General features: G+C 46.1%; 1 long non-coding RNA gene across 2 annotated transcripts in view; it reads left to right on the top strand.

Annotated features, from left to right (window-relative positions):
- LOC146785145 (uncharacterized) overlaps positions 1-22,754 on the top strand; it is a 293,334-nt gene that overhangs the window by 79,345 nt on the left and 191,235 nt on the right. Inside the window, exon 2 of one of the 2 annotated variants that reach the window (XR_014970924.1) lies at positions 16,789-16,854. The exons of the other annotated variant lie outside the window; for it this stretch is intronic. This is a non-coding gene — a long non-coding RNA (uncharacterized LOC146785145). The remainder of the gene's footprint in view (positions 1-16,788; positions 16,855-22,754) is intronic. 2 annotated transcript variants of the gene reach the window in all.

The following is a 22,754-nucleotide window of genomic DNA, read 5'->3' as shown; positions in this document are numbered from 1 at the left end:
ATCAAGCAGATTTGCGGGTCAGGGAGCCGGCGGATGGGCCAGTCCTCCTTTTCCCCCCAGCTGCAGCCTCCAAACCTTCCTAGTCCAACGTTTCAGGTCCATCATTAGCCAGTTGCAGGCAGGATCCGCCATCGTCTCCTCCACTGACAATCCATCATGCCAGACAGGTGGGTTCTGCAAATAGTCCGAAGGGGCTTCTCACTCTCCTTTGAGACTACCCCTACCTCCATGCCATCTTCTTACAATCACATAATGGATGATCATTAGGCACTTCTCCGCCAGGAAGTATTGTCTCTCTTGGCCAAGGGAGCGATAGAGTGGGTCCCTGTTCCGGAAGTAGGTGGTGGTTGCTATTCCTTCTACTTTCTGGTACCCAAGAAGGTCTAAGGCCTGCATCCTATCTTAGACCTCGGGCCCCTAACTTCTTCCACCAGAAAGAAAAGTTCAAAATGCGCACCCTAGACTAAGTTTTGTCTGCACTTTACCCAGGAGACGTTGGACTTGCAGGACTCTTATTTTCATATCCCCGTCCTTCTGGCCCACAGATGTTGCCTTCGGTTCACTGTGGACCATGAGCACTTTCAGTTCTCTGTGCTCCCCTTTAGCCTTATCAGTGCCCCTTGGATGTTCACAAAGGTGATAGCAGTGGTCGCAGCTCATCTGCACCGATCAGGGTTCCTGTCTCCCCCTACCTCAACGACTGACTGTTGAAGGTGGGCTTGCCCCAGGCTGTTGTCTCTTACCTCAAGACTACTGCAGACCCTTTCATCAGGGCGGTTCCGGACACAGTGCAGTTTTGACCCTATCCTCCTAAGCAGCGAGTCTGGGATATTTGGGCTATGATACAGATGTTTAATCCTCTATCCCAGATATTGGTGAGAATGACTCTGAGGCTGCTGGGCATCATGGCCTCCTGCATCCTGCTGGTGGATCATGACAGATGGCATATGTGGGCTCTGCAGTGGTACCTGAAGTTCCAGGGGGTGCAGCATCAAGGGAATCTTTACAACTATGTCAGGATCTCGAAGGGAACTGTGCACCAAATGCAGTGGTGGCTCACGAAGCAAGATTGGGTCAGAGGCAGATCCCTTTCCCTTCCCCATCCACACATAACAGTGGTGATGGATGTGTCACTTCTAGGATGGGGCAGCCACCTGGGAGAGGCGGAGATCAGAGGCATCTGGTCTCTGGCAGAGTCCGGCCTCCATATCAATCTTTTGGAGCTCCGGGCGATCAGACTGGCACAGAACGCATTCCTTCCCTCTCTCAGGGAGAAAGTGGTGCAGGTGTTTACCAACAACACCACTGCCATGTGGTACTGCAACAAACAGGGCGGGGTGGAGTTGTGGACAACTGGACATTGCTGGAACATCAGCACATAACCCTGGTGGTTCAATACCTGGCAGGCTCCCTGAACGCCGGGGAGGACAAACTCAGCCATCGGTGCCTAGTCGATCCCCAATGGCATCTCCATCCGGAGGTGGGGCGGGGTCTCTTCCAGCGGTGGGGAGGGCCTTGGTTAGATCTGTTCACCTCAGAAGAGAACACGCAATGTCAGCAGTTTTAAGCATTGGAGTTTCCAAGGCGGCGCTCGCTTGGCGATGCTTCTCATCACAAGTGGAGCTTCGGCCTCCTGTACACCTACCTCCCTGTACCACTTCTGCTCAGAGTGCTCAAGAAGATCAAGCGCTACCGGGCTCAAGTCATTCTTGTAGCTCCGGACTGGGTACGAAGAGTCTGGTACCCCGACTTTCTGACCATGGCCATCAATCCTACGATTAGACTGCCCCTTTGGGAGGAACTTCTGTCACAGCAGTATGGGAAGGTTCTTCGCCCAAACCTGTAAAGTTTCCAGCTTCTTGCTTGAAGATTGAGTGGCGGCATTTGACAGCTTTTGACCTTCCACCCGCAGCCAGTTATCTTTGGCAGCCAGGTGTCCCTCTAAAACTGTATATGCCTGTAGATGGAAAAATTTGTAGCACGGTGCACAGCAAAGGCTGTTGACCCCCTTTCTGCTCCTCTTCCAGATTACATGCTCATGTCTTTTGCAGTACGTAGGTATGACTACATACAAAGTGAGTACAAGAATAGTGGAACATAAGTGTACCATTTGGTGTCAAAAAAACAACACTAAACTGACAAAACATTTTTTGGAGCAGAATCATTCTGAGAATTATATCAAATGGATAGTGCTTGGAAAACCATACTACACTACTCAGATGGGTAAATTGGATACCTTACTCTTTCGTAATGAACAACAATGGATATTTAGACTTAAGAGTCATCTAAAACAATTAAATGACGATATACCTTGGTCATCTCTCTGAAATGGATATCAGTTTGGACCAGGTTTAAATCTCTTGACACACTTGTGTATAAAACACTCATCGGACATTTTAACCACTTAAGTGGTAAAGATTGAGCATTATTGGTACACTACATGAAATGACGACCTTCTTGACTAATTGACTATACCCACCCACAGTGTTGATCTATCATAACTATTATTTGGAGATGGGTAGCACTGCTCATGCACAACCATGCTTCCAGTTGCTTGGCTTTATCTTGTCCCAGTAGTGTATTTTAGAATTATACCCATGAGCCTACAATGAGGTTTATCAAGGGGAAAAGACAGGCATGACTCCATTTATTATACATGATTTCTTCTATTTCCAGGGTTTTTAACTTTCCCTGACCTCCTTAGGTTCTCTGGCTTAATCACAGACCGTGTTATACTTTCGGGTCCTATGAAGCTCAAAAGATGAATGCTGTTTCCTCGAAACTTGAAATATGCACAAAGTATACACTCAAGATGAAATGTGATCATAGCATGCTGATTTTAAGGTTCATTTGTTTTTTTATATATAGTACTTCAGCTGTGAGCCTAGAGCACTATTCCCCTCCACATCCTGTGCCCTTACGGTTCAATCCCCAATGCATTTCTAGGCCATGTGGGCGGAGTCCAACAAATACGGCCGAGGCAGGTTACATTTTCTGTCCCGTGGACACAGAGGCATATTGCTATATCAAGCGGGTACTTTTTCAGTTGCCAGAAGGTAGAAAAACCTGCATAGAGACTCTTGGCTGACGGTCCATAATCTTCCGAGGTCTCAGCATGTCGAGTCCCTTTTGTTTTTTCACACGTTGTTAGTTTTTCATATGCTTTCCTTGTGGTGTGTTCCACAGTGAAGGGCATTGCAGTATTCGGACAGATCGATGGATCTAGCAGAATGCAGTGAATGCTGCACGTTTGATGCACGGTGTAGGCCTCCCAGATGGGCACACACCTGTTATAGTCAGAATGTTTACTGAAGATAGGTGCATGTAGTAAAATGTAGCCTATGTATACAAGTGATTAGTGTACAATAGAACTTAGCGGAATGTATATAGGTGAAATACTCTTCTTGCTATTCTTTTTCTTTTTCATGTAACTCAATGAATATCGTTTGTTTGAAGCTCTGTATATCCGCATGGGGTCAGTTAAGACAATCATGTAATAAGATGCATTACATTTAAATAAGGACACAACATTTCCTTCCCTCGCCCCCGAGTTTGGGGGCATATCAGCAAGGGCCGGCGGTAATTATCGCTCAGCGCGCTTAGCACGAGGATAATTATCGCCGGCTTATGCTAACTTTTATCGCTGAGATAGCGTGCTATTGTCAGGTGTCAGCAGCTCAAGAAGGAAAATAGAGCCCACTAACCTCTGCGTAGCAGCCAGCAGGGACGATGTCGCGAAGAATATGATTCCTTCGCCACCGAACACGTTCTCTCCCCAGAGTGTAATAGTATACAGCTATGAGGTATGAGGGAACGCACTCGGGGGACAAGGAACAGAAACACGGGTCTTCAGGGTCTTGGGCTTGAGGGTCTGGTCTACGAGGGTGTCTCAACTGCCTGTATGAAAGACACAGAACACGCATTAGGGAAGTGTAGCACTCTTTCTACTTGTTCGCTATCCCTGTTACCCCCTGCCTTGTTCCCACTATCATGGACGTACCTGTGAGTCTGGTGTCCCCTCTGAGGACCTTTCAGCGGGTCACGCCTGTGCGGTTTACCTCACAGCTACAGGAATGCAACCTCTCGCAATGTCGTCACTGTTGAATTCGTCACAGCGATTGGCAGACTGAACTACAGATATCCGCCCAAACTTCCTCACAATGTCTGGGAAGCTGACAGATGCCCTGAAGCCCTTTCGTGCAAATTGATAGTTAGCAGGAGAAGTTAGGGGGGATTTTACAGTGCTCGGGACGGAGAACACAACGGGCCCGGGTTGAGCTGGGGAGATCTGGGAGAAACCAGCAGCGTGTACTCACAGTTCAACAACGAGCGAAATGCCGTAACCGACCTCTTCAGGAAATAATGCTCAGGAAATCGGAGGCTCCGGTAGGAATCCCTCCGCTCTTGTGAAGTCCTCAAGGGTTTTGTCAACGATAGTAAATAAAGCTCAGGAAATCGGAGGCTCCGGTAGGAATCCCTCCGCTCTTGTGAAGTCCTCAAGGGTTTTGTCAAAGATAGTCCGCTTCCTCAATACGCGGGAAAGAAAGCGTCCGCTTGTAACCAGGATCCGGAACGGATTGTCAAGCGCCGTTTCGGTGTCCCGGAAGTGTTTTTATTTACTTCCTGGGTTGACGGGTCCTCCCCCGACAATGGCCCAGCCTCTGGGAATTGTAGTTTTTCCACCTTTGTTGTGGCGGGACGGGAAGACGCGACCTTCGCTTCTTTGTTTATGACTCCGCGAGTGAAGGAGCATGACAGCTATCAGCAACGCTTATCTCAACAGCGATAAAATTCCAGGCGCAAGTTGTTAAATGTGCGATTATCGCTGGAAATCCAGCGATAATCGCACAACATTTGGCAATAGCGTGCTGATAGGGCAGGGTAGACTCAGCCATGATATCCACCTTCCATTGGATTTGATGGCTAAGTCAGATGAAAAGCAGGCGTAAGGAAAGTAGCGATAAAACCCACGGTTAGCGCTACTTTTCTTATCGCTCTGCAGGTTAGCGTGAGGCTAGATAATAGGAGAAATGTCGGTTAGCGACATTTCTCACGTTCTTTTGGGAAGGAACGCCCACTTTGCATCACATTAGAGATGCAAAGCAGGGCGTTAAGGTAAAGGGCACTAAGGCAAGGATTCACGCGATAGCGTGACCTTGCTGATAAAGCGATAAAATTATTGCAAAAGCGGCGATAATTTTATAGCGCCGCCTTGATGATATGCCTCTTGGTATTTTGATCCATCACAATTCACTGCACTACCCTAGCACAAGTGCGTTATATGGTGGTGGGTCATTTAGTTGTGCAGTACACTTTTGAAAATTGAGCGGAGTAGACTGATAATGGCAACATCTGCTGTTGTGTTTTGTTCTTTTTGTTTCCTACAGTACCATCAGTAAAACCTGAGGATGATATTGATACACCTAGGGAATCACCAGGTCTACTGTATGGTCAATTTTACCCACTTTTTCTTTACTGTTGAAGCAGAGTGACAGTCTATCTCTGGTCCTGATGAATGTCCATGAACTTATACAGTCAGTTAGGGGCAGAAACATGTTGGCCCTATTGAGATAGGGTAGTTGTTAACCCCTGTCTTCACTGTTTTTAAATATGCCCAAAGGGGGCACCAGAATAAAATAGTTTTGCCCACCGGGAGGTAGTTCTAATCACTATTTTCCTTTTTTGCACTCTGCCCCTCACTCAACAACATTATCATCTTGCTCATTGAAAACATCTCAGCTCCTCCCAATATAGATGTGAGTTGTAGCCCACACAAGGTACCTTGCGGTCCTTGTGTGAGGAGGGAGCCCAATGATGAAGCATGTTACCTTCGGGTGAGTGAGGGTTCTTGTCCTTTATGCTTTGATGACAATCCTTAATGCTGCCCAGGGTACATATTGTGTCTCTATTCAGTTACTTAGAAGCAGTTCCTTTGTGGTAGGATAAAATGCTCCATCTGAGACCATATGTGTGATATAAAAATAGACTTAAATCTGTTTTTCACCTTCCTTATGTGTGCCCCCTTCGATCCTCTGCAAAACTGTCCCCTCAGGTTGCTGACTCTCAAAACTGACTTTCTTGTTGCCATCACCTCTGCTGCAGGATTTATCTTCAAAGCCCCCTTTTCTCTCTGTCTGTTCGGATAAAGAGGTGCTTTGGACCAAGCCTTAATTCTTTCTTAAGATTTTCAAGCCTTTCATGTGGGACAATCTATCACTCTACCCACCTTTTATCCACCCCTGCATCCCTCCAAAGAGGAGAGACTCCACCATCTGGACCCAAAACATGGATTGTCTTTTTATCTTGATCACACATGATCCAACTCTTCATTGGCTATGTGGGGGCCAAGGAAGGTTGATCTGTTCAAAAATGGACCTTCTCCCGATGGGTTGTGTTTTTAATCAAAATATGCTATGCTTTGTTGAAAACCTCCTGTTGGGTTGCGTGCTCATTCCACCAGAGCAACAGAGGCAACCACGGCTTTAGCATGTGGAGCTCCAGTCCTTGACATCTGTCAGGTAGAGACGTGGGCGTCCCTGCACATGGTTACCAGACTCTACTGCCTGGATAGCCAAGTCCGGAGGATGGGTACTTTGCCTGTTCGGTCCTCCAGTACTTTCTGGTTTGACCTTCGTTCGCAGACCCTTCTCAGGGGATGGTATTGCTGGGATATCTATTCTAAGGTAAGGAATATACAACTAACAGTCTCTATCAGATGAACAAGTTACTTCTTTGCGGTAATGATATATGTTAGTTATAGATTCCTAACCGCCCCACCCATCCTCCCCACTCTGCAAACTGATTTCTAGAGTTAGAGACTACCCTAAAGGGCCATAGTATAACGCATGAGTGTTCAGTGTCTTTCATGGCTCCGCACTTCTGGCGTGGAAAGCCATGTTAAGAACTGACGTCAGCTTGAATTAGCTGTGTCTATGTAGGCCCCGTGAAGTCATCCTGACGATGGACATGGAGCTGACCTCTTCCACTTAACGACGTGCAGGGGTATACTGCTGAAGAAAAAAATCTCTGTATGCCAACTGATGGCTGTGGAAATTCTAAGGTAAGGAATATACAACTAACATATGTCTCTAGCAGATACATAATTATCGAAGGTAAGTAAGTTTAGACTTTTCTCTCAGTAACTCCACTTAATTTCTGCTGCCAATTCTTGGCCCTTCCTAATTAATAAAACTGATGTCGATCTCATGAGTAGCCATTTAACATATATATGTCTCCACAAACGTAAATTTGCTGCATCATATGTGGACAAAGCTGGTATTTCTTTAAAGATATTGATGTGAAATTTTAACAATTCCCAAGCAGTCAATTCAATTTCCTCATTCAGAAAATGAAAAAGCACTTCCTGCACCCAGACTTCAAAGTTTCTGGAGTCTTAGTTGCTTTTGAAAACATCTAGGGGCAGATTTACAAGCCCCTTGCGACACTTTTGCACTGCCGTTGCATCACTTTTGTGACGCAGCGGCACTGTAAACAATGTGCCACATTGCAACACATTTGCAACATGATGCATCTAGGGAGATGCATTACATTGTGAAGCCCTGCGCCACATTATACCTGCATCAGGTATAATGGATACAGGGTGGGCTTTCTGACGCAAGAAAGCCTCATAAAAGTGATGCAGTGAAATTAACAAGATTTCACTGAGCCACTTCTACGACGCCACTGCTTCAAAACCTTATTCCTGCTTGAAGCAGGCATAAGAAGTGATGCAGCACAATAAGTATAGGCCGCGCCAGAGAATTGCTGGAGTTGTGTCGAGCTTGCAACACGACTCCAGCAATGCGTGACCTTTGCGCCAACAGAATCGTGATGCATCTGTCAATCCTTGTGCCATGTGCGCTGCATTGTAAATGCGATGCATCCATGGTGGCGCAAGGTTTTTTTTGCACGACGCATATAAACTGATGCATCTCTGCTATAATGCAGAGATGCGTCAGTTTCTTGTAAATCTGTCCCCTAATTTCTAACCTTCACTGCCAAGCTAGCAGGTGTAATCACTTCTGCTAAATACATAAAGACTGTAACTTGGCTACTCTGAAAATTATGGAGTTGGACTGTTAACACATGCATACTATACATGTTCAAAATAGTCAAAATTCTTTTGTCCTCTTTCACATTCACACACTCAAATACACCCACCAACTCACACACTTAAACGCCCATTTCATAGTTTCTGAAACACATTCAGTTTCACACAAGCACACATGTACCACTTCTCATTCTTAGTCATCATCACACTTGTAAATTCACAAACTTTTTGCTTTTAATTTCAATCTCTCACTCAAACTCATACACATGCACTGCCGGACAGTGCCGGCTCTCGGCTACTTTAAGAGGTGTAACATCAAGGCTGGGGTATGCATGTTTAGTTTTGAAACATTTTCAGAGGCTTGCAAGGATGTGCCTCATTGGAGCAGAATTATTTAGAAGATGATTTGTCTGCTTCAAACCACCAAATAAGTCTACAGTTCTAACAACAATTCCATCTATATATTACACATTTAGGAATCCGTACTAATCCTGATGATTGTTTTAACATCATTAATGCATGGATTTTAGTGTAGATTTCTTGTTGATATTTGTTTCTATTCATGATGTGAGTGGACCCCCACAAAATATATGGTCAGGGGCTTAGTAGCTGCATTGTGGCTCCATGCTATGTGACATGTTCAACCAGTCCCTGATTTTTGCCATCAACGCATTGTATTCTGGAAGTTTTAAAATTCCTAATAATGAGAAAAGGAAACTACAATCCCAGAATGCTAAAGCATTGCCAGCTAAAATCCAGAACTCCTGAAAGTGTCACACATTACATCAAGCCTATTGCCACATTTGATGTATGTCTGCTTTTTCATGTCGAAGAAGAAGTTGTGAGGTTTAAATTAGGGGTGGTCGGAACTTGCGGAGTTTTATAAACACTGCACTAGACTTCACGCAGTTCGTAGAGTAGGTGAAATTCAACACAATCTCACGCTGATTTTATTTGCCAGAAGATTGTTCCGTGCTGTAAAACCAAAGCGAACAGAAACATGCGGCGCGCTAGAGGGTACTGCTTCTTTCTGCCACTCAAGTAGATTTTCTACTCGAGCGGGAGCTTTCTCAACACAAACACAAATGGTCTATCGGTCGCAGTCTGCCATGACCGCCCGCGTTGAAAAATCCTGCCGAGAGGTGTTCTAGTGCCTGAAAATCATGCTAAGTGATGCAAATTCTCACTTGCGCTTGCCAACTTAATGTTGGTGAGACGCTCATGAAAGAAAACTCTGCCACGCTGCGGATGGTGGAGTTTTGCCCGAACTCTGCGCTCCAAGCAGAAAGCGGAATAGGCAAAAGTCTGCGAATTTTGATGACGGAATTTTTCACCCAACCCTAGTTTAAATACATTAAACCAATTTGTAAAAAGTTTTAAAAAATAATAATAATTTGCTTTGCCTTTTATGTCAGGAAATTGGTGGAAATTACAAGGGGTTACCTTCCAGTAAATATATATTTAATTTAAATTGTTGATAGGTGAAGATGTTTAGTCATTTAAAACAAAGGATATGCTAAAAAGTTGTACTGCCCAGAACAATGTGTTTGACATTCCCACCTGTTAGGTTTTACAGCCACCTCTCTACCCCTACTGTTTGAGATTCAAGGATAAATGAAACCCCCAACAGCCTGCTCCAATGAGTTTCACAGCAGCACACGCAGATCGCTGTGTCCTGGTGAAAAGAGCTGCTGCTGTCCTCGTGCCTGTGTGCCAGCTCAGCACAGGCTTCCACTATGATTGAATCAGTCCATGATGTGTTGAAGGTGCTGTTGAGGGGCAAGTTAATGAACTGCACACCACCTGCATCGAAGCCAGGCCCCTGTGAGTACATCTACTCTCCTTATCCGAGGAGATGTTCCAGTACACAAGGCAAGAAAATGAAAAAGAGACAGTACACAGTACACGTGAGGATATGCCCATTTCAGCACTGAGATTAACAAATTCATATTTCACATTTGGTGTGCAGATGAAGTTCCAACTATGCAATGTGCATGGACTTTGCCCGCTGATTCTCTAGACCTATCCCCAGGTTAAATTATGGCTGATTCTATACTATGATGGATAAATTGCTAAAGAGGCAGCCTGCCCACCCTGAGGTAAGGAAAGCCCTCCTATAAAATTAAAGCCTGATTGTAAAAAGTTGGGTCAGTATATACTATACCAATTTAAGGTATAGTGTGCACAGAGTCCAGGAAGTCCACAGAGGTAAAGCAGAAGCTAAATTAGGTAAGTACTAACAGCACTCTTTTTAGTAGTGTGGGGGCGAGCAGTTAGGCTTATCCAGAGGGTGTGTTTGCATTTATTGTATTCACTCAATCAAGGACTGATTAAATACACTCGGAGACAGAATCCAGACCAATTAGGTATGTATGAAAAGGTATACTTCTGTTTTATTTAAGAACCAAGCAGGCCTTTGCACCGGTAAGTAAAATATACTCTCAAATGAAAGACTGTTCAAGGAAATTAAGTTGTAATTGAAGTTGCAATCGTCACAGGTTTGTATATGCTTTTGAAACAGTTAAATTACACAGTAATTATTTTTAGATTACTTGTTAGTTATTTTTGCATTACTTTCAATACTGGGGATGGTATGCCTAGACCTACCACACCTTAGGACCTCATAATACAAGATAAGTAAAACCCTTTATACTTTGCAGTTTTAGTTCTCTTTTCTCCATAAAAACATCAGTTCAACACTTAGAACATTTTAGGCCCCAAAATCTCTTAACCTGGGTTACTAAGGCAGTAAAGTTGTTATCGGTTTCACAGGTATGTAAACGTCTTACAAGTGGGAGTTTTTGGGGTTAAGACCAAGGTCTCCAGGTAGGCACTCAAATTGCACCACTAGCCGCACTAGGGCGGCCAGGTGCAGAGTGCAGGATGCCAGTGTTAGCCAAGAGGGCTGGGAGGCACCTCGATTGGGGGCTGCTCACCGGCAGGCCACTCTATCTCGAGAGTCAAGGTCCTAGGGTTAAGGTAAGAACAAAGGGGGCCTGTGTAAGCACCAAGTCCACACCACCAGCGGCACTAGGGCGGCCGGGTGCAGAGTGCTTAGGTTGGGAGCTCAATAAAATCCTATGGAGGTTGCGAATTTGGGATTTTGGGTACAGGTTCAGAGCAGGAAGTCTTCTGGGAGGAACCAACAACAGGGCAGGTAAGTTGGAGGGCTCAGGAATGTAGGTGCACCTCAGGTCCTCTTCTCCAGGACGCAGGGCGGCCAGATACAGGGGTGCCTTTTGAGGTCGGATTTCTCCTTACCGGTCTATTCACGGTTGGTGGGGTCTCCGTGCAGAGGCTGTAAGGGAAATTGGGGAGTCCTGGAGGGCACTGGGGGACCTCAATGGGACTGGTAGACTACTTGGACTCGGCCCGTAGGCGACGGGTGCAGTGTTGGTTCCAAGCATTGAGTTTCTTCGTCATCAGCAGGTTCAAAGTCTGTCTTTGGAGTTTCTTTTGAACAGAGCTGCTGTTCACAGGAGATCCGGTCTTTATTGAAGGCAGTCAGTCCTCCCAGAGGTTGTGGAGGTCTGTTGGACTTGACCCTTTTGGCTAAAGTTCCCTAAACTTTTTGCTTTCTCCCTAGACATTTTTTCTGACATAGTGTTGCCAACTTAGATGCTTTGAGCACTTTGCCACTGCTGATCAGTGTCAAAGTGCAAGTGCTCCCTGTATAAAGTGTCATGGTAATTGGTTGTCCATGATTGGGAGGTTTGCCTTACTAGTAAAGTCCCTAGTAAAGTGTACTACATTTGCCAGGGCTGGAAATGCAAATGCTACTAGTGGGCCTGCAGCACTAATTGTGCCACCCACACAAGTAGCCTTAAAGAGAAAACTCAGGCCTGCCATTGCAGTGCCTGCGCGAAGTTTGTTAAACTGCCATGTTGTCCTGACAAGTACACCCACTTACCAGGCCTTACCCTTCCCTTTCTATGTGCATCAGACACCCCTATGGTAGGTCCAAGGTACCCCCTGGGCAGGGTGCATGCATGTGAAAGGTAGGACATGTACTAAGGTGTGCACCATGTCCTGACAGTGAAATAATCTCCATTTTGTTTTTCACTGTTGAAAGGCCATCTTGCCCATAGGACAGGATGGGGAGGCTGTGTAAGATGTTTCCAGCCTATCTTCCCAAAGGCTTAAGGTGGAGAGGTGAAGTTTAGTATGCCTGAACTCACAATTCAATAACACATCTTTTTGTGAAGGTGGTTTTTGGATTGTGAGTTTAGAAGCCACTCTTTTAGAAGTTGCTGTGTTTTTGTGCTCCAACATTTCTGTGTGTCTCTGCCTGGTTGTGGATTGACGGTCTGGATTTGAAAGTGATAGGATCTGGGGAATTTCTTGACCCAGGGGAGGAGTTGAGACAGCAACAGGGTGACCTGCATCTGGAGTGTAAGGGGGAGGAGTAGCCCCTAGAGGTAAAGAGGCCTGGGCTGCTGCCATAAAACAATGGTCCCATCTCCTGCTGAGTGATTGAGAATCCAGACCCCCACTAATCAAAGGAAGAAGGTGTCACTGGCAGGGAGGCACCCAGAATGGTTTAAACAGGGGTCAGTGCCCCCCTGAACTGAAGGACTTCAAAGACATTTAGGGGTATAACTATGAGAGCTGAAGCCCCTGAACTTTGGAGGAATTGATTGATCAAGACTGAAAAGGATTGAACCTACTTCATGATCAAGAGGAACCTCTGCCAAGGGAGAAACAGCTGAAGAGACTGAAGGAAAGGACTGACCCTTGCTGTGTGTTCTGGGGCTGGCCTGCAGTTTGCTGCTTTCACCAAGGAGAGGCCAAAGGGTCTTTGCTGTGTGCTGTGTCCCCCTGCTTGAAAGGACTTTGCTGTGTCCGGAAGTAACTTATCCCCAAGGGCCCAAAGTGAGCTGGCTCCGTGTTGCGGAAACTCAGGAACACAAACGTTTCCAGGAGAGTCTCAGTGACGCTGTGTGTGTGTGCTTTATGCAGCCTGAGCCCTTTGTGAGGATTGTCCTGTGATCATGTGCACCTGGGTCCAAGTGAGTCTCAGCAATGCTGTGTGCTTTGTGCAGCCTGAGACCTTCGTGAGGATTGCCCTGTTATCGTGCACCCGGAGTCCAAGTGAGTCTCAGCGACTCTGAGTGCGTGTGTTTTGTGCAGCCTGAGACCTTCATGAGGATTGCTCTGTTATCGTGCACCCGGAGTTCAAGTGAGTCTCAGCGACGCTGTGTGCGTGTGCTTCGTACAGCCTGAGACCTTCGCGAGGAGTGCCCTGTGATTGTGGACAACTGCAGCTCAAGTGAGTCTCAGCGATGCTTTGTGCGTGTGCCCTGTTGCAGCCTGAGATCTTTGTAGCACCAGCGGCCCGGACCTGGCCCGCCATTGCCAGAGCGGGACCTCGAACCAACCCCGCCGAAGGAGGGCTCTAGTTCCACTGCCAGGAATCCACAAAGATTGCATCGAGGCCCAAGTCGCGGGAAGAGGAGAGGAGAGCGAGGTCGCACCCCCCAGGTAACGTGTGTCACCACCTGGGGAGGGGTGCGGGCTCGGAGAGAGATGCTCTTGTCCTTTCCCATTCCAGCAATGCGAACCTCTGCTTCAGCTCGTATTGCGGTCCGTACTTGCCATGGAGTGGCAGTACCGGGGCAGGAGTACGGAGCTGCACTTTGGTTTACACCATACCCATGTGGGGGCATCTGTTGACAGAAGCTGTCCTCGAGTCAGTACGAGTAGCGGAGAGACCGCCTAAGGCACTGTGATCGGTGCTGGAGTGTACTACACATTGCAATATTTCTGCATTACGAACTACCTGATTGTTGCATTACGCATTGCATTATTTCTGCATTACGAACTATCTGATTGTCGTATTACGCATTGCATTATTTCTGCATTACGAACTACCTGATTGTTGCATTACGCATTGCATTATTTCTGCATTACGGACTGCCTGATTATTGCATTACGCATTGCGTTAGGCTGCATAACGAACTACCTGATTGTTGCATTACGCATTGCATTATTTTGGCATTACGCACTGCTTGATTGTTGCATAACAAACTGCATTATTTTTACATTGCCAAGTGCCTGATTCTAACATTACGAACTGAATAGCATTGTATTAGGACTGCAGTGGGTCATTTAGAATTGCTCATTAATATCGCCAGAACTTACAAGGGCTGCTGGCCTAACAACCGGCCAGAAGGAATATTACCAATACGCATATGTTGGATTTATATCGTGTGGTCTCATCGTATATCATTTTATCTAAATTTATACTCGTTTTTATGAAACTCGTGTGGAGTCCATTTGTGTTGTCATCATTTGGTTACTGAGAGCGTGGTTGCAAATACTTTACACTCTTGCCTTGAAGATAAGCCTGGCTGCTCGTGCCAAGCTACCTAGGGGGTGAGCGGGGGCTATCTGAGAAGGTGTCCTTCCTTTCCCTGATGTGGAAGCAAGGGTCCCTATTTGGCCTCAGCCAACTAGCGACCAGGTCTAACATTGGAGGCAGCGGTTGGGACCTACCATTGGTGGTCAGCGGTTTAGGATTGAACGTGTATTTACAAATTCACTCACAATAATTGGTGTACACCACTAGTTGCGCAGACCATGACGCAACCACATATTGTGGTTTTTTAATTTATTGGTTCTATATTTGAGCGACCTTTAAGCCACACATCATGTCTCAGTGGAGTCAAGTAGCCAGTGAGGCTGCAGAATTAAAGTTCGACATTGAGGCATTGCTTACCTACAAAGTTGATCAATTGAGGCAATTCTGCAGAGCTTTGGGATGTCCCATGAAAAGTAGTGCCAAGAAGGAGGAGCTGCAAATGGCCTTAAGGGCCTGGTGGGAAGCCAAAGGGGCTCAAGAGATGGGTAATGTTGAGGTGGATGAGAATGACCCAGGGAATGGATTTGGTCCAGAGGATTTGCCAGTGGGAGGACCAGCCTCATGGGCTGGTAGTAGCCATTCAGGGAGGAGTTTTTCACCAGAGGAGCTGGAGGAAAACCGAAGGGTCAGAGAGTATGAGTTGAAGGTTTTAAAACTTAAAACTCAAGCGAAGAGAAAAAGCTGCTCATTGACAGTGAGAAGCGAGCAGAGGAGAGCAGGAACGCTCTCGCCTTGGAAGAGAAAAAGATTCTCTTAGCTCATGAGTTAAGCATGAGGGAACTGGACATTAAAGTTAAACAGGCAGAGACCAGTTTGAATGGTGGCAGCATACAGCCAGTGCCAAGTGTGGATGAGTGCAAGTGTGCAGTGGATGATTGGGTGATGGTTAGCGTGGCAAATGATTTGAAGGGGTTGCTCAATTTTGCCCCTAGGGAGCTTACTCTCAGTAATTATTTTGCAGGATTGCGCCAACCCGTGTTAGGGTGCGAGCTCTTTGATTCCCGGGAACTGGCACCAGAGCCTGACCCCTGGTCATGGGTCCAAGGGTTTGAGGAGGCCTTCGAGAGGGAAGAGAGGCGAAGTAGAACTGTTAGGTCCCAGAGTAGTGGGGGGAAAATGTGGGCTAGAGCCCTGTCTGAAAAGAGAGGCAGGGAAGTGAGCAGCTTCCCCAGGGGTTCACCATCCCAACCCAGAGACTGGAGGGTTCCTTAGAGGAGCACCAGGTTGAAGGCCTAGCGCCTACTTGGCAGCTATGTGAGGAAGAACACCTAGCGTCAGGAGGGTGTGAGGCGTCTGTCACCAGAGCTCCCACAGTCCTAAAGTTTGTGGGTGCCATTCCTAAATGGCAGGCACAGAAATCTAAATGGAAGGTTAAGGGAGGAAGGTGTCCCCCGTGGGTAAACCTGTGGGACCGTGCCCAGCCAGTTGGGCTAGGTCACCTAGAAGTGACCAGGGTAAACCCACCTCTAACCTGGAGGGCAGGATAACTGGAGACAATATCCTGACCGATGGGTCTTCCAGGGGTACCGCTCTAGGTGGGGGTTGGCAAGGGACCAGCACCCCTAAAGAGGCCCTGACTGCCAGGAAGTACCCACCTTTCATGCCAGTCGCCGGGAAGTATGTAATTGCTCACAGTCTTTGTCAGGAGATTTAATCTCTTCTATCTTTTAAATGATGTACTACACTGTTTTTAGGATGATTCATAATGAATTAGTTAACAACTTTTCTAGTCAAATAGGGACACGCAAATGGCATTTACTGAAGCATGAATGAAGTGCTTTTTTCACCTTGCTCATACCGTGAAGTTTATTTGGGACAATCACTTTTAAACTTCTCCAGTTTAATTGGAGCATGCAATACAGCGCGCATCTTGACATTTGGTGCATCTGTACAGAGCGGAGATGCATTATATTTCAAATATTTTTGATGTAATTGCATTCAACAAGTGCTTTCTTTCATATTTCTCATCTAGCAAACGCAGTTTTTATGCTCAAGCATCACGAGGTTATTTAACCGAAGCAGGAGCCAAATATCTTACTTATACCGCCCCCATTAGGCGCGATATCCATGTGTTCATGTATTAAGAACCAGTTGGTGCTTTCCCTTTCACCCTTTCACACTAATAAGTCCGTCTGAGTCACATACAGATGCCCGAGGCTTGTCTTCTTAAGCTGACAGTTTGGTTTCCTTAAGCTGATAACAGTGGTTATAAGCACATTGCATATTAATGTTGGCAAGGCAGTTATTATACGCGATTACACACATCACTGGTACTGTTTTTAATATATGTGCCACCTTGCTCTGGCATGTAATATGTCGTTTAAAACTCGACCTGTTTTAGAGGGCTAATTTGTGACATAGGTATTACTTTTTTCAGCCACAGGTTACTCATCAACCTGGGCCCTTACTTTTTGAAAACCTCGAACATCTTTAAGAAGTCTGAGTAAGTTTGTTGTCTTGGAATTTTTATATAATGTATATTTGTTACCCCTCAGTAGCTCTTGGAACACAGGTCCTAGTATCCTGTCTGCCCTCTCTTTTCACAGGAGCCTACGAGCCCAGCATTTCTCAAATACAGCCCGAAACAATAGAGCTGTCTCTACTGGTAAATCACCATGACATTTGTATATATAAAAAATCTTTTTTCATTATGCACGCATTACCCAAATAATCTTATGTCATTGCCCATAGGTGCCAACACCCCTCCCCACCCTCACCTTTGTCCTGATGAAGACCCCGCCCACAATGCATGAAATTGGCTGTTCCAATCAGGGGTTGAAACGTCAACACTTCTGTATTTTTATGTCAGACATATATGACAGAGAATGTTTATCTGTAAATATATTATGACTTGACATTTAATGATTGGACAGTAACACTGTCGGGAAAGTTTATAATTATCTGATTGATGTATATATGTATGTACCACTGTCCTTTTGCACAATCCTTCTTATACACCTATCACTTCATTCCTCTGTGTACCTGATTGTAAAGAATATATGCATTTAGGATTTGTTTTCCATTGTATGTATTGATTTATTAAAATACTATGATTCAATTAAAGTAGACCCATTGTTTGAAAGGGATTAATGGTGGTGTTTGACTTTGGTTAGATTCTATTGATTAATACGCTTTATCGATTTTTCTGTTTCATTTGATTTCCACTGGGACATATCTTTTTGTACCACTATCTACCCAGGCCCGGTGGCTTTTGGGTCACCCCGTTATTATAACTCTAGGAAGTACCCATGGAGCGGCATAGTTGGCCCTTGGAGTAGTGACCAAGAGAGTACCCTGGGGTCAGGAAGGCATAGAACAGGAGGGTGTCCCAGCAGTAGCGGGCCTGCGTCTGTGTTCTATCGCCCCAAGCAAGGAATTCCATCAAGGTAGTTGATTGGTCTATCCTGGTTTTTCGCTGGGAGGGGGTTGTGTTGGACTTGGCCCTTTTTGGATAAAGTTCCCTAAACATTTTGCTTTCCCCCTAGACCTTTTTTCTGACATGGTGTTGCCAACTTCGATGCTTTGGGCACGTTGTCACTGCTGATCAGTGTCAAAGTGCAAGTGCTTCCTGTGTAAAGTGTAATGGTTATTGGTTGTCCACGATTGGTATGTTTGCCTTACTAGTAAAGGCCCTAGTAAAGTGCACTGTGTGTGCCAGGGCTGGTAATGCAAATGCTACTAGTGGGCCTGCAGCACTAATTGTGCCACCCACACAAGTAGCCTTAAAGAGAGAACTCAGGCCTGCCATTGCAGTGCCTGAGCACTATTTATTAAACTGCTATGTTGTCCTGACAAGTGTACCCACTTGCCAGGCCTTACCCTTCCCTTTCTATGCGCATCAGACACCCCTATGGTAGGTCCAAGGTACCCCCTGGGCATGGTGCAGTGCATGTGAAAGGTAGGACATGTACTAAGGTGAGTACCATGTCTTGACAGTGAAAAAATCTCCATTTCGTTTTTCACTGTTGAAAGGCCATCTTGCCCATAGGATAGAATGGGGAGGCTGTGTAATATATTTCTAGCCTATCTTCCCAAAGGCTTAAGATGGAGAGGTGAAGTTTAATATTCCTGAAGTCACAATTCAATAACACATCTTTTTGTGAAGGTAGATTTTGCATTGTGTGTTTAGAAGCCACTCCTTTAGAAGTGGCTGGCTTTTTGTGCTCCAACATTTATGTGTGTCTCTACCTGGTTGTGGATCGACTGTCTGGATTTGAAAGTGATAGGATCTTCGGAATTTCTTGACCCAGGGGAGGAGGTGAGACAGCAACAGGCTGACCTGCATCTGGAATGTAGGGGGAAGGAGGAGCCCCTAGAGGTGAAGAGGCCTGGGTTGCTGCCTTAAAACAGTGGTCCCATCTCCTGCTGAGTGATTGAGAATCCAGACCCCCACTAATCAAAGGAAGACGGTGTCACTGGCAGGGAGGCACACAGAACTGATTTGAACAGGGGTCAGTGCCCCCCTGAACACAAAGACTTCAAAGACATTTAGGGGTATAACTATGAGAGCTGAAGCCCCTGAACTTGGGAGAAATTGATTGATCAAAACTGAAAAGGATTGAACCTACTTTGTGGTCAAGAGGAACCTCCGCCAAGGAAGAAACAGCTGAAGAGACTGAAGGAAAGGGCTGACCCTTGCTGTGTGTTCTGGGGCTAGCCTGCAGTTTGCTGCTTTGACCAAGGAGAGGCCAAAGGGACTTTGCTGTGAGCTGTGTCCACCTGCTTGAAAGGACTTTGCTGTGTGCTGTGTCCAGAAGTAACTTTTCCCCAAGGGCCCGAGGTGAGCTGGCTCCCTGTTGCTGAAACTCGTGAACACAAAAGTTTCCAGGAGAGTGTCAGTGACGCTGTGTGCATGTGCTTTTTGCAGCCTGAGACCCTCTTAAGAATTGCCCTGTGATCGTGGGCACCTGTAGTCCAAGCGAGTCTAGGGGACGCTGTGTGTGTGTGCTTTTTGCAGTCTGAGCCCTTAGTGAGGATTGTCCTGTTATCGTGCACCCGGAGTTCAAGTGAGTTTCAGCGACGCTGTGTGCGTGTACCCTGTTGCAGCCTGAGATCTTCGTAGCACCAGCTGCCCGGCCTGGCAGCCACAGAGGAGCTGAGCCGCTGGCCCAAGCCCGCCGTTGCCAGAGCGGGACCTTGAACCAACCCCGCCGAGGGAGGGCCCGAGTTCCACTGCCCGGAATCCACAAAGATTGCATTGGAGGCCCAAGTCGCTGGAGGAGTAGGGGAGAGCGAGGTCGCACTCCGCAGGTAACGTGTGTCGCCACCTGGGGAGGGGTGCGGGCTCAGAGAGAGACGCTCTTGGCCTTTCCCATTCCTTCAGCGCGAGCCACTGCTTCAGTTCGTATCGCGGCCCGTACTTGCCAAGGAGAGACAGTACCGGGGCCGGAGTGCGGAGCTGCACTTTGGTTTACACCATACCCATGTAGGGGCATCTGTTGACAGAAGCTGACTGCGAGTCAGTACGAGTGGCGGAGAGACCGCCTAAGGCACCGAGATCGGTGCTGGAGTGTATTATTCATTGCATTATTTCTGCATTACGAACTACCTGATTAGTGTATTATTCATTGCATTATTTCTGCATTACCAACTACCTGTTTGTTGCATTACGCATTGAATTATTTCTGCATTACGAACTACCTGATTGTTGCATTACGCATTGCGTTAGGTTGCATAACAAACTACCTGATTGTTGCGTTACTCATTGCATTATTTTGGAATTCCGAACTGCTTTATTGTTGCCTAACCAACTGCGTTATTTTTACATTTCGAAGTGACTGATTCTAGCATTACAAACTGTATAGCATTGTATTAGGACTGCAGTGGATCATTTAGAATTTCTCATTAATATCGCCAGAACTTACAAGGGCTGGCTGGCCTAACAACCGGCCAGGAGGAATATTACAAATACGCATATGTTGGATTTATATTGTGTGGTCTCTTCATATATCTTTTATATAAATGTATACTTGTTTTTATGAAACTCGTGTGGAGTTCATTTGTGGTGTCATCATTGGGTTACTTTACACACTTGCCTTGAAGATAAGCCTGGCTGCTCGTGCCAAGCTACCAAGGGAGTGAGCGGGGTCTATCTTAGAAGGTGTCCTTCCTTTCCCTGACGTGGAAGCAAGGGTCCATATTTGGCCTAAGGTACCTACCTCAGCCAACTAGCGACCCCCAGGTCTAACAAGGTCACTGGCTACAGGGCAGGTTGACTTTTGGCGTAGGATTTCCGGAAACTGCAAATGGGCCGGTAGGGCTAGGGCCAAGTCAGTTCTTCTCTGTATTCTTCTCTGCTGTGTGACTTCTTCTGTCCTTCCTCTACGTAGGTTGCAGAAATCTTCCTTTTGCGTTCAGGGCTGCCCCCTAAATACTGTATTTAGGGGGTGTTTTAGGGGTCCCGAGGTAGTAGTCAATGGGCTACTGACATTAGGTTGACAACACCCTTGATGTGCGCTGACACCACATGGGGGAGTGGGCACAATCACTAATCCTGATTGGAGAGTGCCTGCCATCTGCAAGATGGCAGGCACTGAAGAGTGGGCTTCACTTCGCCTCCCCATCTGAGGTGTGGGGTTGGCTCAGTTGGGCACACCTTCTGGGCTGTTCTAATATTTCTTGCCTGTCTTCCCATTGAAAAGGGGGTGAGACAGGAAGTGGGCCTACTCCTGATAGCAGGAGAGGCTGGGGGTCACGTTGCAAAGGCAGCAAGGCCATTGAAGCTCCCCTACTACAGATGTCTCTTCCTGACCTGGGGAGTTGAGAACACCTCCGCCCAGGAAATGTTTTGTTTCCTGGCTTCGGGTGCAAAAGCTCCCACCCAAGGGGTCCAGAAACTTGTCTCGTAGTGGCAGGCTGGTGTTTACCAGTCAGGTAACCCATCAGAGGCTGGTTGTTCTTCAGGGGGCATCTCTAAGATGCCCTCTGAGTGCATTGCATAATGAATCCCACACTGGCATCAGTGTGAGTTTATTATGCTGAGAAGTTTGTTACCAAACGTTGCAGAATTCAGTAAAGCCATTATGGTGCTGTGGAGTTCATAATGACATATTCCAAGACCATATACTCTTTATGGATTTACAGTGGTTACAATGTCTAAGAATGGACTTAGACAAGGTAAGGGTACACTGCTCATGTAACTGTACCCTCACCGGTGGTATAGGGTACCCAGCTAGAGGGATGACATACCTATACCATAGGCAGTGGGTTGCAGGCATGGCACACAGGTATGTGTGCCATGTCAACTCTTCACTTTTCTCTGTGCCAAAACATGCAGCCTGCAATGGAAGTGTGTGTGGGTTAAGGTACGGGACCTCTAAGAGTGGCACAATATGTGCTGCAGCCCTTAGAGTCCTTCCCTTGTCACAGTGCCCTTGGTACCCATGGCTCCTTTTACAAGGGACTTACGTGTGGCCACAGAGTGCCAATTGTGGGTCCAAATGTTTTGGGAAAGAACATAGGCCCTGGGACCCTGATTGGCAGGGACGCAGGGCACATCAAGTCAAAGTGCATCAGAATTCTGGCAGAAATTGTGGGGAGGATTACTGCAACAGAAACCTACTTTTATATGTGGTGCATTTTTAGTGTCTCCCCAACCAATCAAGACCAAAAGCTACAATGGCATTCTATTAGAATTACACTTGAGTGGTCTTCAAGTGAAAAAGTAAAAAACAAAAGAGGGAACTTTTCAAGAGAAACATTAATAAAAAGGGAGTATTTTGGACAGGTGCCATAGATAGCTCAAGACATTTAGCCATACACTTGAGCCCTTAGGGTATGAGGAGATTAATTCTGGGTGCCATTCATGCATGAAGTGTAGGAAGCTGGATCTGTATAAAATATACCAAAATGAGATATAGTGTGCACAAAGTCCAGTGGAACCACAAAGGTAGGCAGAAGTAAAAGTAGATAGCACCTTACTGTCTATTTGTGGTAGTGTGGTTGAGCAGTATGGCTTTATCAGAGGGTCCTGTTAAGCATTTGTTGTACACACTCAATCAGCAAATGAGCAAATGATGTCACACACTCAAAGAATGAACTCAGACCATTCCTGTCACAGGTAAGTGAAATAAATGTTTTGCAGAATCCTATGCAGAGTTTTATAATTGAGTTCAAGTTCAAATGCAATTCATTGATATACAGGTAAGTTAAAATGCCAAAATTACTTTTTGGTTACTTTTCAGATTACTTTTTAAGTTACTTTTTCTACCTAGTGTGATATGTATAAATATCACACTGGGACATTTCCTAGAGAAAGGTAAGTAAAAACAGTTTTGCACAGTTGTAGTTTTTCAGGTTTTCATACAAATCAACTCCACGCAAAACATTTTTCAAGGAAAAACA

This window comes from Triturus cristatus, chromosome 11 (assembly GCF_964204655.1).
Source record: "Triturus cristatus chromosome 11, aTriCri1.1, whole genome shotgun sequence".
NCBI lineage: Eukaryota > Metazoa > Chordata > Amphibia > Caudata > Salamandridae > Triturus > Triturus cristatus.
Note: the sequence above shows the minus strand (reverse complement) of the source record. Positions and strands in the feature narration are given on the sequence as shown.